Below are 16,261 nucleotides of genomic sequence, written 5' to 3' on the forward strand. Positions count from 1 at the left end.
TTTCCTAGTGTAATTTCCGTTGACTTATCTCTATAGCAGCAGCGACAGCAGCAACATCACTTTACACTGAACTGTATTGCTTCAGAGTTAATTACATGTATTTTGCTTTTGATAAATGAAAATACCAGATGCAATTAATTGAAAGACAATCAATATGATCCTGCTATTAAACGTCCCAATGAAATATCCAGAGGCTGCTGGAGATCCATAGTCATCAACAAATTGAAAACACATTCCAAAGGGGATTTTTGAAAAACCTGAACTTTTACCTGGAGCCATTTTATAATAACTCACCAACATAAATTTGTCCACAAACTCTATAGTTCACACGATGGGCTGTCCGTCTTTTTTAAGAGAATCCAGCTTCATTGGTTCAAAACCATTTAAGGCGATGAAACCCTGAAAGCAAAATGAAATGGGTCAGTAGAGCTGAGGCAGTGATTTCTTTCTTTGTTGTTTACATCTAGCCATCCTTTAATTGCATTTTTCCAATGCCTTCGATTCTAAGCTACCAGAGGTTATTAAATGGTTTCATTAAAAATACTATTTGTCTTGCTTTAGTCACACACCAGATCAAATTAAACAGTAGAGCACCAGAACAAATGATCTCTTTCCATCTATTTTGACACGAAGCCAAGTGCGCAAAACCAGAAGGTGATATTGTGTCATCGCCGTGAAAATGTCATTTAACTTCTTTACATCTCCAAGTAGCAAGCAGAGGGACAAAACAATCAATACCTTCAAGCAAACCATCTTACCAGCAGTTTGAGAAATATGGAATTATAAAGTGCAAACCAGAATCCCATGGTTTATAAGTGCCATTAGCATAAGTGCTGACAACTGTTAATCCACTGTAACTGATTAACGGTTGCAGTTGTCATTAATAGAAGGCATTTTAACTTACTACTGAAATTGATTACTCAGTTAAGAATTCAATCCTAATGTTCAATAAAACTGCACTTTCTTGGCAAATGCAATATGAAACGAGGTGATGCATTAAACAGCACTCACATTTATTTTACTATACGTGGAACGAAGAGGAAATATATGGGACCTTCCACATTATCTGAACCACTTCCTGCGCACTCAGAGGAGAAAGAGGGGGTGGTCGCAGAAGTTACAACTCCCAGGGCTGATAGAAAAGGCAAACACCTGGGCGGCAGGCGTGTCTTCTCTGAGCCTTTCCCAGGAAGGGCAGAAAACAACTGCAACACTGGAGGTGCCAGGCAGCAGGCAGTCCTTCTCAAGTCCCGTGAGAGAGAACTGTTGCAGCTGACCCTGACCATTTCCAGGCTCACCTTACAATCAAGCAGGATTCAAATGGCTGATTGATGTTTTTTTAAAAATGTATGAAATTACTGTAACCTGTTTCCCAGCTGCACTCTCCTTTTCAAACCATTCAAAAGAAACCATACTCCTGAGACTTCCCTGGTGGTCAAAAGGCTAAGACGCCACGTCCCCAGTACAGGGCGCCCAGGTTCAATCCCTGATCAGGGAATTAGTTCCCAGTGCTACAAATAACAATTCCACATGCTGCAACTGAGGCCCAACACAGCCAAATAAATAAATACTCTTTTAATTAAAAGAAAAAGAAAGAAAGAACGCCATATTCCTGTCTCTTTCTAATGTAAGGAAGGGTTCAAACCCTGACACCAGCCAGCTTTTGCTTAACTCAGTCCATTAGTACTGAGTTAAGAACAGGAACATGGTGGTCTCTATGGTCAGGGTTAGCATATACCCAAAGTCAAGAAGTAATTCACTCCCACTGTGCCCCGCATTACCTTACACCCCAAACTTTCCAATTCAAGGGAGTGGGTGGGGAGAGCAGAGACATCCAATCTCTGAAGTGCTAGGAAGGGACAGTCACGGGCTCTCAATGGTCACAAGCCTCTAACGACTGTTGACTAAGTATCTATTACAGCCAAGGAAACATCCTTTGGAGGCAGCGAGAACCTGCCTAACAAACTCTCATCCACCCTTCAAATCCCATCGCCCGGACATCGTCTGTAACACCTTTATGTCTGCCTGCCATGCTGCAACATACTCTGCACATCATCAAGTCTCTAAAATATTTTATGTAATCAATGTCTTGATTACACATCATTCATCTCCAAATCCCTCCAGGTCTGGAACACAGTGGGAAATTAAACATGGGACACAGTGGGAAATCAAACATTTAACTGAAAAAAAAATTACTTATATAAAATACATTATCATATATAGAATATATTTATACACACACACACGCACACACTTAACAGGCTTCCCAGGTGGCTCAGTGGTAAAGAATCTGCCTGCCAATGCAGGAGATGCAGATCTTCCAATCCCTGGGTCAGGAAGACCTCTGGAGAAGGAAATCAGAACCCACTCCAGTATTCTTGCCTGGGAAATCCCATGGACAGAGAAGTCTGACAGGCTAGAGTTCATGGAGCTGCAAAAGAGTCGGACATGACTGAGCCACTAAACAAGGACATACAAGTGTGTGTGTACACACACGCATGTCAACAACATTCTTTTCAACTAAGGCCTGACGACAAAGGTGACATGTTAAATCTACCTGATCTTAGTGGTGGGTACAGACTCTCTCCTTGATACTTCACAGTAAAATTAATTAAATAGGGAACAGACAACCCCACCTGTGTAGAAGGCCTCACAGAGGAGGTGACCTTCCATGGAATTTCAAGCCAAAAATTTGGAAGAGCCTGCAGCCTGCCCAAGTGAACAGTGACAGCTCCTTTAGCGGATTAAGAACATTAAAAAGCTTGGAAGACTGTCAGAATCTTTAAAGCGAGTGCCCATTGTTACTTGAAGGTGGAAAAGAAGTACTTAAAAAGGCTGGAGCCACAGAAAGGCTAAAAATTCAAGAACACTTTGTTTCCGTAGATACTTGATGACAGTACAACGGGGAGCCGTGCCCTGTGGATTCGCCGGGGGAAATTTTCTTGGCAGGATTCCTCTAAGAACTTCCAGGAGTATACAACAAGACACAGAAATGACTGGGCTGATTAAAATCACCACCACTCCTAAACCAGCAACCCCAGGAACCTAAGCGGGCTGTTCCACCAAGTACATGACTCGGCCTCAGCCAGTAAATGCCAGGAAGCTCCAAGTTGACTCGGCTTCATCTGGCCAAGGGAAAGGGCATCTATTTTTTTACGATAACCTGGGCGAATCTATTAAACATCACTTGGCAAATGTGTTCTGTGCACAGTCGATAATGATGAAGGTGTGAGCGTGTCTGTGCACACGGGAGGGGAGGGATCACACACACACACACACACACACACACACACACACAACACACACACACGAAGGGGCAGCCCCCAGGGCCTGCCGGAGTCTGAGCCAAGGCTGGGATTTTCATGCAGGAAACTTACAAATTGAGACGCATTGCCTAGCAGGGCCCCCACCACCTGGACTTTTAGTTTCTTCTGACACTGAACTGAGCATATGAAAATTACCTTTTAGGTCTACAAATTGGGCCCTGGGTGCTGCCCCTTCTTGTGCGTGTGTGTGTGTGTGTTAAAACTGAATGAGATGCACTCTAAAAGGTCTGCAAGGGGGCCTGAGAGGCTCTGCCCTGGCTCATCCAGGAGGACCAGCCTGCTCCCACCTGAACGTCGCCCTCTCAGGAGCGGCCGCTGCGCTCTGCTCTGTGCCTGTAGGAAGGGCCTGCCCCATCCACACCCCACAGAGAAGGCGGGCACGAGGGTAGCCCAGCGTGGGCTCCCTGGGACCACCACCCCCCAACACTACCTGTGGCAGGTATCACAAAGCGCCCACTTACCGGCACTGACTCTGGATGAAGTATTTCTAATGCCTCTAAAGCTTTGATGCATCAGCTCTGCTACCAACCGGGGCCTGCCTGGACCCCATCTGGATTCTCTGCTCTGTCAGACTCACATTTGGGTCACTGAGGCTTTGAAATGCCCGTCCTCTGTCCTGCCATGGGCGGCGGGGGCATGATTCCAAGGAAAGTGCCTCTATTCCTCTCCCTCTGGCTGGGAGGAACAGTGAGCAAGTGAGCAAAAGCAAGGCCTGGACATCTGTGAGCAGAAGAGGTCCTCAAGGGGTAACTGGACAGAAGCAGGAAACCCTGGTGCAGAGAGAACACTGGTCTTGTCTGGAACCTGCCCTCCTTCACGCTGTGCTTATCTCGGATCCAGGGGGCCCCCTTCACACTTAGTATTTCTGGACTTCCCTGCTGGTCCAGTGGTTAAGAATCCGCCCACCAATGCGGGGGACAGAGGTTCGATTCCTGGTCCACATGCCGTGGAACAAGTAGGACCCCTGCGCTGCCACCAGTGGGTACAATGAGAAGTCCCTGCAATGAGAAGTCCCCGCACCGCGACCAGAGTAGCCCCTGCTCGCTGCCAACTAGAGAGAGGCTGTGGGCGGCCACAAAGACGCAGTGTCCCCAAAAATGAATTTAAAAAATTTAGTACTGCAACACTAAAAAAACTAGAAAATAGTCCACAGGCTCTTCCCTCAGGCAATCACGAATTTACAGCAGTTAGAGGGGCGAGTGGGGAGGAACGGAGCGGGGAGCGTGGCGTTAACAGGACACCCAGGCTCCGCGGGTCAAGGTGACCAATGCCCTGGGGCTCTGTTCCATCTGAGATGGAGGTGACAGCGTCTGCTTCACGGCTGATCAGGTCCTTTAGAAGCGACCATGCCCAGGGTCCAGCGAGTGCTCCGTAAATGCTAGTGGTCATCAGATACTGGCATGCGACTGACGTGAGCGTGTCATCACCAGCCTCCGCGAAGGACCAAACCAGTCTCTGCTCGCATCATGAGATCAATGGTTCCCATTTGGCCTAAGAGTCCAGTACCCTCGCCGGGTCACGAAGGGACCCACAGGCTCCCCATGCAGGGTGGGTCCCCATGCAGGGTGGGTCCCCGCCCTCCCCGTGGGGAGAGTCCTGAGGCGAGGCTGCGCTCAGGAAAGGAACAGGGACTGGGCGGAGAACCGTCCAGAATCCCGGGCTTCGTGCTCGTCAAGGTTCTCCTGGCTCGGATGCTGCGAGCCGGCCCTCTCAAGGGGGCTGTTATCACATTTACAACTGAACATCCTGAGTGAAGTCAGAGAGAGAACTATCGCGTGACATCCCTTAGATGTGGAATCTAAAAAGAAACGACACACGTGAGCTTATCTACACAACAGAAGCAGACTCATACAGACGTAAGAGGATGGATCCAGGGTTGCCAGGAGGGAAGGATGAGGGGAAGGGGTAGTTAGGGATGGACGGGTACACACGGCTTTGAATATTTAAAATGGATAACCAACGACGACCTCCTGTTCAGCACAGGGAACTCCGCTCAATGTTACGTGGCAGGCAGGATGGGAGGGGAGTTTAGGGGAGAAAGGATACATGTGTCGGTGCGGCCGAGTCCCTTTGCTGTCCACCTCAAACTATCACAGCCATCGCCAACTGGCTATACCAAAACAAAAGAAAAAGTTTTTTAAAATAAGTATGACTGAAGTGATGCACAGTTACTCTCGGAAATGCTGGTCAGCTGCCCACAGCTGCAGGGCCCCATCCCGGGGCATTGAGCGGCCCACCTGCGCCCCAGGCAGAAGGACCCCACTCACTTGCCCATGGGCTGCAGTAAGAGGATCTCAACAGACATGGAACCGGAGCCCCAGCTCTAGACAAGAGCCGGTCCTGGGGAGCCGTGGTGACCTGGAGGTCACCCCAGGCCAGCCCTGTGTCAGCCTGTTCACCGTTCCCACTGCACACACCAGCCACACAACACGTGTCAATCTGTGAAAAGGGGAGTGACCCTCCGGGATGGGGTCACAGTAAGGATGTGAGGGCATGGGAAGTGGATGCCAGGGGCTTTCCCATGTATCCACAACAGGGCCTCAGAACTGTCTCAAGTTCAAGGGTGGTGGGTGGGGAAAAGCCTCAAACAGACATGGAACCCAGAAGTCCACAGAGAATCCAAATGTCTGCCCTGCAGAACCGACCTGCCCCTATCAGCAAAATGAAGTCCTCTGGCCAGAAGAGAAGCACACCCAGACAGAAGGACACCCAGACAGAGGTGTCAATCTGAGGCCACGGGCTCCTGGAGCACAGCTCATGGGACCCCTGAACAGCCTGGACCCCTCCCCCAACCCCTCCAGCTCCTGGTTCACACCTGACCACCCTTAGCAGCTCTCCCCCACATCCAGGGACCCACGATCATCCACAACAGAAAGAGATGGTCTCGGACTCTGACTGGGCCAGGGGGTCAGAGCTGCATCTGTGGGGGGCTGCTGGGAGCTCAGACGGGCATCTCTGAGCAGCATGGGGTGAGGTGGGTTGAGTGGGAGGAGCTAGGAGTTGCTGGGATGTACCCCCCCACCTCTGTCCCTGGGCTCAGAACTCGGGGGCCACTCAAGTGTGATCTGACCCGAACCAGGACCTCAGGCTGACCCAAGTCGCCGGGGGTGGGGCCCAGCCTCTCAATAGTAACACAGCCCCCAGAAAGACCTGGCCCACCAGGCATAAAACAGTGTGGAATTCTGGACTGGTTGTCACCAGGGAAGGACAACGTCCTCCAAAGACGGAAAAGCTGGGCAAGACGGAGTTAACACGGTGACCCGAGATGCCTTCCCCTTCTACAGCCATGTCGTTCCTTCCCAGGATTCAATTCCATGTACGATTGCCTAATAATGAATAACCGTATTAATTAGCTTGGAAACAATTACCCTTTATTGAGGGGGGATGGGGACCCTGAAAGTTAATTTTCCATGTCCCGATACAATTACGCTAGTATCAAGACACCTAAGGTCAAATCAACACTTGATGATTACCTCTACGTCCAAGAGTTTCAACTTCAAGAAGAAACATGTCCTCCAGGCAAAACTTTGCATCCAGTCTTTGTAGAGGGAATGTTTATGGAAATTTTGTAATATTAAATATCTTCAGCTGGATTTAAGCTTTAAGAACATGAAGAGGCCCAACAGCCAAGATTTCAGAACTCTGTCTTCAAATATAAGGACAGCCAGTGGAAAACTGTAAGGGAAGTCTTGGAACCCAGCCACTTTCTTAAGGAAAACAAAATAGGATATTTTCTCAGTGTTGTCTCAGATGTAGTCAATTAATGTGTCCATTCCTCGGCTGTCTTTGAGCTTTTTGCTTTCGCACCCACCCTACAGAGCCAGCAGCTTTGAGCCAGGCTAGGTGACCGGGAGGAGCCTAGCCTCATAGCATTAGCTGGGCTTCAAGGCCTCCACTGTCAGTGACTCCAGAGATGGAGGAATAAACAAGGGCATCAGGATGCCAGAATGGGGGTGGGGGTGGGGTTGCATACAGCTGGAAAAATGAACATGGAAAGCAAATCGACGGGTGCTCAGGCCGGATGTGAGCCAAGTTTTGAAAGAAAGAAGAAAAAAAAAAAAGTGGAGCCGTGAGCAGCAACCCACACACACAACGACGTCATCCTGTGAATTCAAGCAGCGTTCCCACACCCTAAACTGCCCAGCTAGCCATGGAAGTGCTGGTCTGAGCAGTCTGACCCCCAGCTCCCAAAAGCCTGGCTGTGACCCCAAGCGTCTGTCCCAGTGTCAGACAAGCCGTGAAGCCGCCTTGTTAACTGTGAAATGCCCAGGGTGGAGACTCCTTTCTGGGGGAGGACCCCCTTAGAGTCAGCCGGGCTCGATGCATTAGGCAACAGGGGGCTAAGTCCACAAGGCAAAGCAGAGATACTGTAGGTGGTCTCTTGTGGATCCAGACAGCAAGTGAACCAGAAAGCTACAGGCTCAGGCACTTCCACCTCTAGGAGAGGTTCTGGAACCTGCCAGGACTGGGAGAGAGATGGGCTGGCCCACGAAGAGAACACAGCAAGTAGCAACCACTAACCAGCAGAGCATCTTGAAAGAACGCCCTGGCCTCGGCTTCCTCCCTGTTAAGACTGCAGGGCGCAGAAGAGGTGTGCTGAGCTCCTGTCCATCAGACACCCCGCTGACCCCCACTGACCAGGCCCACAGGGTCAGACAGTAAGCACGTCTCCTGATGCTCAACACACAGACATAAAACCCACTGAGCTGAGGATCTTTAACGTGAAATCCACGGATGACAGAATGAATGTTTGAAGAGTTGGTGAGACCAACACCCCCCCTCCCACCACTTCAGTGGGAGTATGAAAGGGCACCTTTTCTGAAAAGTTAGATTTCATCCCCCAGCTCATTCTACCCCTAGGCAGTAAGTAGAGGAGGAGCCAAGGTTTAGATAAAAATAAATCATCTCAGGGATTTCCCTGGCAGTCCAGTGGTTTAGACTCTGCACTTTCAATGCAAACGGCGTGGATTTGATCTCTGGTCGGAGAACCAAGATTCCACATACCACGCTAAAAATATAAACCATCTAAGATGATCCCTAAAACAGAAAAGAGTTGGCTAACTACCTCTGCTACACTACAGACGTGACAAACAGCCATCATGGTACACCTACATATATTATGATAGCTGTAATCTCAACAGGTTATTTTTTCAGTTTTAAATTCAAAAATACTTCATAACTTAGGAAAAACACTTGTAGGTCAAATGGAAAAACAAATAAAAAACAGACTCCAAATCTTATAAATTAAAAAAATATTCTTTAAACAATGAATTTCACCTGTTAGTGTACGCATATATGCACGAGACAGAAAATACACCCAAAGTGTTAAGAGAAATTATTTTTCCATGCTAAGGTGATTTTTAAAATAGAAGTCTTTTGGATCATAAGAATAAGTCTTCATATTTTCCTCGATTTCTCCATTTTCTGTAAAGGGCAGGTTTCTTACAATCTGGAAAATGCACAGTGAGTGTGTGTGGGCTTCTATACCAGGAGAGGGGGCTGAGGCTGGGAATACAGAAATGGAGCCCGGCCGCAGCGTCGCTGCAGAACGGCTCTACCCAGGATCTAAGCCCCTAAGTGACTGCTGCACTGTCCAGGCGAGTCCAAAAGGACGCAGTAAGTATGCCCTGCAAGCTCATGAAGTTTAATCTAAAAACAGGGTGATGGGACGTCCTTGGCGGCCCGGTGGTTAAGACTTCACCTTCCAATGAAGAAGGTGTGGGTTGGATCCCACATGCCTCAGGGCCAAAAAGCCAAAACATAAAATATGGAAGCAATACTGTAACAAATTCAATAAAGACTTTTAAAAAGTGGGTTAAAAAAAAAAACACAAAAGTCTTAAAAAACAAAACAAAAAGGTGTCCCTCGTATGGATGCCAACACATCAATCTGAATTCCAGTGGCCAGTCGACCTGGGAGAAGCCCAGAGGGGCAGGGGAAGGGGCGCCAAGGCTGCGGGGATCCCTCGACTCCCACGGGGAGCTCAGAACCCACTCTCCCCAGGGTCTGCAGGACAGGATGGTACCGCCGCCAGGTGGACTTGGCAGACTCTGGCCACGTTCTTGGCTACAGACGAGACTGCAGAAGAATGAGCAGAGGAAGTATAAAATACAAACATACACACACACATATATATATGACTTGAGAGTCAAACAGCTGAGTTCACAAGTCCTGGGAAAATTACTCACAAAAACAGTGACTAGATTTAGATACCAACTGCTACTGATCATGGGACTATAGGCAGAATATGGAGCTGGGAGGAAGTTGGGTAAAAATGAATTCAGCTGGTTAACAGCCCCTCAGACCCCAGCTCTCACCAGCTGTTTCCCCATCTCCAACTCTATCATATATTGTAAGGGCAGCGACCATTCTACCAGGTTGGTCACTGGTTTAGTTGGTCAGCTCCAGGTGAGCAGTGAAGAACGTTAATCCCTCCATCGTGTCCGACTCTTTGTAGCCTCATGGACTGTACCCCGCCAGGCTCCTCTGTCCGTGGAATTTCCCAGGCAAGAGTACTGGAGTGGGTTGCTATTTCCTCCTCCAGGGGATCTTCCCGACCCAGGGATCGAACCCGCGTCTCTTGCACTGTAAGCGATTCTTCACCATCTGAGCCGCCAGGGAAGCCCTGAGGGCTTCCATCAGGGAAGGCGAGCAGGGACAACATAATTTTTATCTTGGAGAACTTGGAGACCAGCCACTAGTGAAGAGCACTGAAGGAGGCTGTGAGTAGCCCCAGAAAAGTTGCCTGATCCCTTGTTTCGCTTCTTCACCAATAAACCAAGGGCATGACCATTCTTACCTAGACTGAGGGGCTGCAATGGGGTGACGTGTGACGCCACAGATAAAGCGCTCAGCTCTAACACGTATCTGTGAACACTTCTACTGTGTGACAAATGCTTTTCTAACAGGACTAGGGTAATTCAAGAATCCAGAGTCCTGGGGAGAAGAAAGGCCTAAAGGAAATTCCGTTTTATTTCAAAACAAAGGTATTCAAACCCAAACCTACAGGTTCAGGGGAGATTCCGGTATGAAGTGAAGTGCTTCACTGCCATCAAATGGACCAGTTGCTGTACCTGGAACCAAAGAGACGACTTCACTTTTAAAATTCATTTAAGCGCAATGCAACTCCACAAATACAAACGTGAGTGAGTGAAGACTCCCAAGGTCGAACGAACAGAAAGGAAGTTCACAGGTCGAAAAGAAGTTTCCTCTGCACGCAACAAATTCTGGTCTTCAGAATGAATCCCGGGGACTTCCCTGGTGTTCCAGCAGCTAAAGACTCCGCACTTCCCATGAAAGGCTGCAGAGGACACGGTTTCGATCCCTGGTCGGAGAACTAAGATCCCACATTCTCACATGGCATGCGGTGCAGGCAAAAAAAGAAAGAATAAATCCCAGAGCCAGATGAGACCTCAGAGAGCATCTTATCGGGAAAGGGAACCTCCCCCTACAGATGGCCTGATGATACAAACCTGATTCACGTGTATCAGGCTAAGTAACACTGGGGATCGTCAAGGAACTTCCTCACATATCGAATCACTCCGTTGCACTTATTAATTTTGAAAGTTATAGATGACCTTGCATGGGGGTAAGAGCTTCACAAATGCTATCCTCACTGACAGGACATGTGTGTAAATACACAAGCATGTATGGTTTTAACACAGTGTAAATACATCTGCTTTCTGAGGGAACAGCAGCTCGAAACTTTCCCTGTGAAATCAGATTCTGGGGCTATGTCATTTCACAGCTCTCGTGAAGGCATGCCAATGCCAGTGAGGTGGTCAGGGCTTCCTCTAAAGAAATCATGCTCAGGCAGTTTTTAACTTCTCTCGTGCACCAGACCAGACCTCCCGTCTGTTATTTTTACAGCAGCAATGCTAATAAAACATCAAAATCCAGTCACCTTTTATCCCAACTTTTGTTCCACTCCGTGTGCACTGTCCAAAAACACAACGGCGCAGATGAACAAAACTCACACAGTGAAGGCAGCCTTCTCCGCTGGTTTCCCGAACCAGCCAAGCCATCAGAGCATGCAAGCTTCTTCAAACACCACCCCACGGACACCTGCTGCAAGATGCGGGTGAGCTAAGCAGAGGCCAGAGATGCCTCGTTCCTTCCTCTCATTTTGCAACTCTCAGGTTTCTGCGATGGGATTCCTCTTACCCAGGGTTGCAGTCTAAGACTGGGTTAAAAAATCTTGGGATGGAATAGTCCTCAGCAACAAAAAGGAACCAGCGGCAATATAAGAACCTGAATGAATTTCAAAGGGAACTGTGCTGGGTGAAAACACTGCCCCCCAAAAGCTACATATCATCTGATTCCATTTCTATAACATTCTTAAGGGAACATTATACAGAAAATTACAGAAATGGAGAACAGATTAGTGGCTGTCAGGCTTTAGGGCCTGGGGAGGAGGCCGGACACTCTAGCTCCAGAACTTTCTCTGAGTGAGCAGGGTCTTGGAAGTCAGCCAGCCCTGCTGACGAGCTTGTATGTTGGCCATGAACTGTCTGCGCCACCTAAAGTGGGCGTGGCGGGAAATGGGGAACAGCTGACACCGTTGTGGGCTTTACACTGTCGTGTATCTTCACTGTGGTATCGTGTTCCATGTGCCCCCACAACTGCAGGAGAAGTGAATGCACCCAAACAAATACATGTAACACTGGAGAAATCTGCATAGTATCTGCGGATTATATCAATTTCCCGGTCATGTTATTGTCACTATGTTTTGCAAGATGTTACCAACTGGGGGAGAACCAGGTAAAGCCTCTGAACAACTCACATGTGATTCTATGATTACGTCACAATGACAAGCTTAATTACAAAAATAACAAGTAGCTTTGTCCTGTTTTGTCTGCTCCTTTGGCGCATGTTGACCAATAAACAGGGCGATTCCTTTTTGTGGTGGACCCGGGTGTGTTTACAAGGAGCCACGAGGAGCCCAGCCTGTTGACGCGCTTCACACTCTGAACTGGGATCAGTTTCCTCTGGCTGCCGGGGTGCATGGCTCCTGAACCCTGACCTTCTCCGCTGGAGCTGGCAAAGATGCTTGCTATGTAAGATCTTTCCTGGGAACAGGCACAACTGACTGGTTTCTCTTGCCCAGCTGCTGCCGGGTTCCCCAGGTCACATCTCACAAAACAGCTCCAGAGAGAACAGGAGAAAACCAGCCCCCGCAGCCGCTCCATGTGAATGAGTGGGTGAGGAGCCCCAGGACTCCCGGACCCCACTGGGCTGCCTCAAAACACCAGGCGGCAGGCTGGAACAGGGCAGGACCGTCCCTGCCTGACACATGCAGTTGTACGCTGGGCTGGCCGCCTTCCAACACCCAGCTCGCTCAGAGAAAGTTCTGGAGCTGGTGAGTCCTAGCAGATTGCCAAAACCAGCGAGCCACCTGTCTGAGCTGACCCACAGCTTACATTCCTGCTTTTCCAGCAGCCTGGGGACCTTGAGGCTGCCCTCGAACTCCCCGTCAGCCTCTTGTGACCCAACTTAATCACACTGTATCAACCTCAAGGTCTTTGGTGGTGTTCGGAGTCTGTCCCCCGAGATCGCCTGTTGTCTCCCTTTTAAGGAGAGCTGGCAGTCAGTCCCAACACTCCCCGGCACCTCCCTGCTGATTCAAAGAACCCAGAAGGAGAAAATTACAGGAGCGTCTTTGCCGTCTCGCCTTTATTGTCTTCAGGGTCACACTTCTTTCAATCCATTCAACAGGAGTTTATCCTTAATGCCTCCCAGAAACAATCATGAAAGTAGTTCCCCTCTCCCCAAAATGTGCCGTTCGGTACGGTGTACAGATAAAACATATTTCCATCATAATACTATCTTTTCAGATTCCATAAACCCTTAAATAGCCATTTACTCAAAAAAGCTGAACGCTTTCAAGCACTGCCCAGCTTCAAAGCTGATAAAGAAATAACCAGCGACTCCTCCACGGGAATAAAAATTACATTCTACATAAATTAAATATATAATTTGATTAAACATGTTTATGTCTTTGTGATGACATTTAAAATAGAAGTAATCATTTTCTTTCTCAAAAGAAAAACTCTTTCAAATATAATTCGAAGCTGTCAAACCTATCGCCTGCTACAGATCTTTTAAATGTCACGTACCTTCAAAGGGGGATGGCAGTTTCCTTTTAAATATGCAACTCCAAACAGTGCGTTCTGAATCAAGCATGTATTAAAATACACCGCTGGCATTTACCCTGATTAAGTAGAGCCCTCTCCCCTTGTTCCGGAGGATCTGCTCCGGAGAGCAGCACTGAGCACGTCTCCTCCCCAAACAACTCAGAGGGGTTAATCCTTCCACACTGGCTGCGATGCACCTGGCCACTGGGACCAAGACCAAGTCACACCCTGGAATGCCTTAAGGGGACAAAGGTATTTCTTATGATTCCTGCAGTTTCCCTTCCAGGTATCTCATTGAACTCTGTGTAACCCAATTATGGCACAGCGTCCATGGCCCAATTGTAAGATGGTGTTAATCAGATGCAAAGAAAAACTCCAAACTCATTCTTCTAAGTCAATGACCTACATATTCAATTGCTTCTTCTCCAACTCAGCAGCAAACACCATGCTATATTTAAACACAGAGCACAGATATATCCTTCTTCTGAAATGCTTAGAGATACAGATAAAGCCTTACACTGTAGCCCTCCTCTTCTTAACTTCAGGAATGCAAGCCTTTGTCAACATCAACTGTTTGGGGAACTCAAGACAACACACATGGGCCATGGCACTACTGTTTCAATAAGAAGGTACCAAGGGTCGGGTTTTTTGTAAAAAGTAAAGATGAAGCTCCAATACTTTGGCCACTTGATGCAAAGAGCCGACTCAACTAGAAAAGACCCTGATGCTGGGAAAGATTGAGGGCAGGAGGAGAAGGTGACGACAGAGCATGAGAATGGCATCATCGACTCAACGGACAAGAGTTTGAGCAAACTCTGGGAGATAGTGAAGGACAGGGAAGCCTGGCGCACTGCAGTCCACGGGGTTGCAAAGAGTCAGACATGACTTAGCGACTGAACAACAAAAGGTAAAAAGTATCTTCACTGGAAGGCAAGCAGAATGCAGCCTGCCTCCCCAGCCTCTGGCCAAACTACAAGTGTTCACAAAGAAAACAGACCAAAGGACTTCCAAGTCAGTTAAGCATGTCGCATACCAAGTGTCCAAACGAGGTGCAAACTCTTCATAACTGCTCAACCTCAGAACTAGGGACCAGCATGGGAATCATCTAGGAGTCAGCAGAGATGACAGCAGAAGGAACACAGAGCTCTCAGAGTCTAAGACCAGGGAAAGGGGACTTTTCACTGCCAATCTCTTTGTATCTCAGCCAAACATGATGAAATGTGGGTAAGTCAACTGCCTCACCGCCACCCGCTCCAACCAATGTTGCAGGAGGATCCTAAAATTATCTCAAGAAGCATCAAGGCAGAGGCTGGGGAGACCACCCAGCCCAGCTCTGCACCCGCTGCCTTCCTCCTGGGGAAGGGGCACTGCATGGAGGAGGGAGGTGAGCGGAGGCCAGACCCACGCCCACGTAACTCAGGGAGCCTTGGAGACAGATTACCTACTGTCCGGTGGGCAGCCCGGGAGAGGACCAAGGTTGGGGGGGGATACGCTTCACAACCAAGTCTGGGCTGGAGTTGGGACACCTCAGCTGTGGATACCTTGCTGTCTCATCCTACACTGTGACCTCAGGCAAGTCGCTTTGCCTCTAGGAAACCAACTTCTCTCGGGGATGGGACAGGCAAGCTCCAGAGACACCAAGTCTCTGTAACTCCAGTTCTAATTCCATTTAAAACAGGCAACTCCTGAGAGTTGGAGCCAATTCTCTACTCACTGGGGCTTGACCGAGAACAAGCACGTGGCAACAAGCGCTATGACGGGAACTTCTCTCTTTGGATTCTGGTGTACGTCCTTCCTTGGGTGTCGGACCCCTCCCGCACCCCCCCACTGCGTGGAGAAGGGCCAGTAAGCACCACCCATGAGGCCAGACCCTGCAAACTGACCTTGGCACCCATGCAGAAGCCAGAAAGCACAGCTGAATCTACACATGTATGTGTCACGGGGGACCTTCTGCATGCTTCCAGCACCCCCAGTCTCCTCCTAAGAGGGGGGCCTTTCCAGTTAACGCCACATGTGTTCCTGTCTCCCCACATCTGGGGCCCACAGAAGTCATCCGTCCAGCACCTCCGCCCCAGTAGACTCTTCCAGCTTCAGTGCTATTTTTTGAGCCTTGCTATCTATCAAGCTTAATGAACCCAACGCATACACACATATCTGTAGCTATAGCCATCTACACGCGCACCCACATCCAAAAAGTGGATTTCTTCCTGATGGTCAGAGTCAACAGCCCCTTCTCATCTGCCGTCCACCCTTCCCAGCTGGGCCCCACACCCACACCACTCCATCCATTCTGCTACAGCACCAACAGAGGGGCCGGGGCTGCTGAGAGGCAGATTTGGGGACAGACATAGCCTTGTCTTCAAGGAGTTCCAGAACGAGCAAGAACAGAACACCAAGCGCTAGAGAAGCAGATATGGAAGGAGGGACAGCAACTTCGCCTGAACTCCCACTCAGACGCTCCCAAATCACTGTCTTCCTCGGTCCCCCCAAGGAGCGCCAGATGCACCTCACCACCCTCCCCCCTCCGCCTACCAGACACTTGACTGCAAGTCCCTCCCACCCACACTCAGATTGTTCACTAGCACGGACACCACTGCATCACCCAGCTGAAGTCTGAGACGCAACCAAGCCCAGACCCTGACTTAACTTTCTGATCCTGGAACTGACCATGCCTGCCCCTACGTTTGTCCGCCTCCACGTTGGAATCACACCAATTCCCGGGCAAGAATGAAAGCTCTAGTCATCTTCTCTAAAAACACCTAGAAAAAAATCCAGTTGAGACAAATGTCATTTTGGGAGAAT

At 48.9% G+C, this 16,261-nt stretch overlaps 1 protein-coding gene across 7 annotated transcripts in view; it reads right to left on the reverse strand.

Annotated features, from left to right (window-relative positions):
- Positions 1–16,261, reverse strand: part of CTBP2 (C-terminal binding protein 2) — a 168,682-nt gene that overhangs the window by 116,756 nt on the left and 35,665 nt on the right. For 6 of the 7 annotated variants that reach the window (XM_065923519.1, XM_065923513.1, XM_065923514.1 and 3 more), the window contains one exon: positions 295–399. The gene's annotated coding sequence lies outside the window, so the exon portion shown is untranslated. Of the gene's footprint in view, positions 1–294; positions 400–13,441; positions 13,469–16,261 lie in introns of those variants that run through there. The other variant, XM_065923516.1, reaches the window with a different exon arrangement.

This window comes from Muntiacus reevesi, chromosome 2 (genome assembly GCF_963930625.1).
Source record: "Muntiacus reevesi chromosome 2, mMunRee1.1, whole genome shotgun sequence".
In the NCBI taxonomy this organism is placed as follows: Eukaryota; Metazoa; Chordata; class Mammalia; order Artiodactyla; family Cervidae; genus Muntiacus; species Muntiacus reevesi.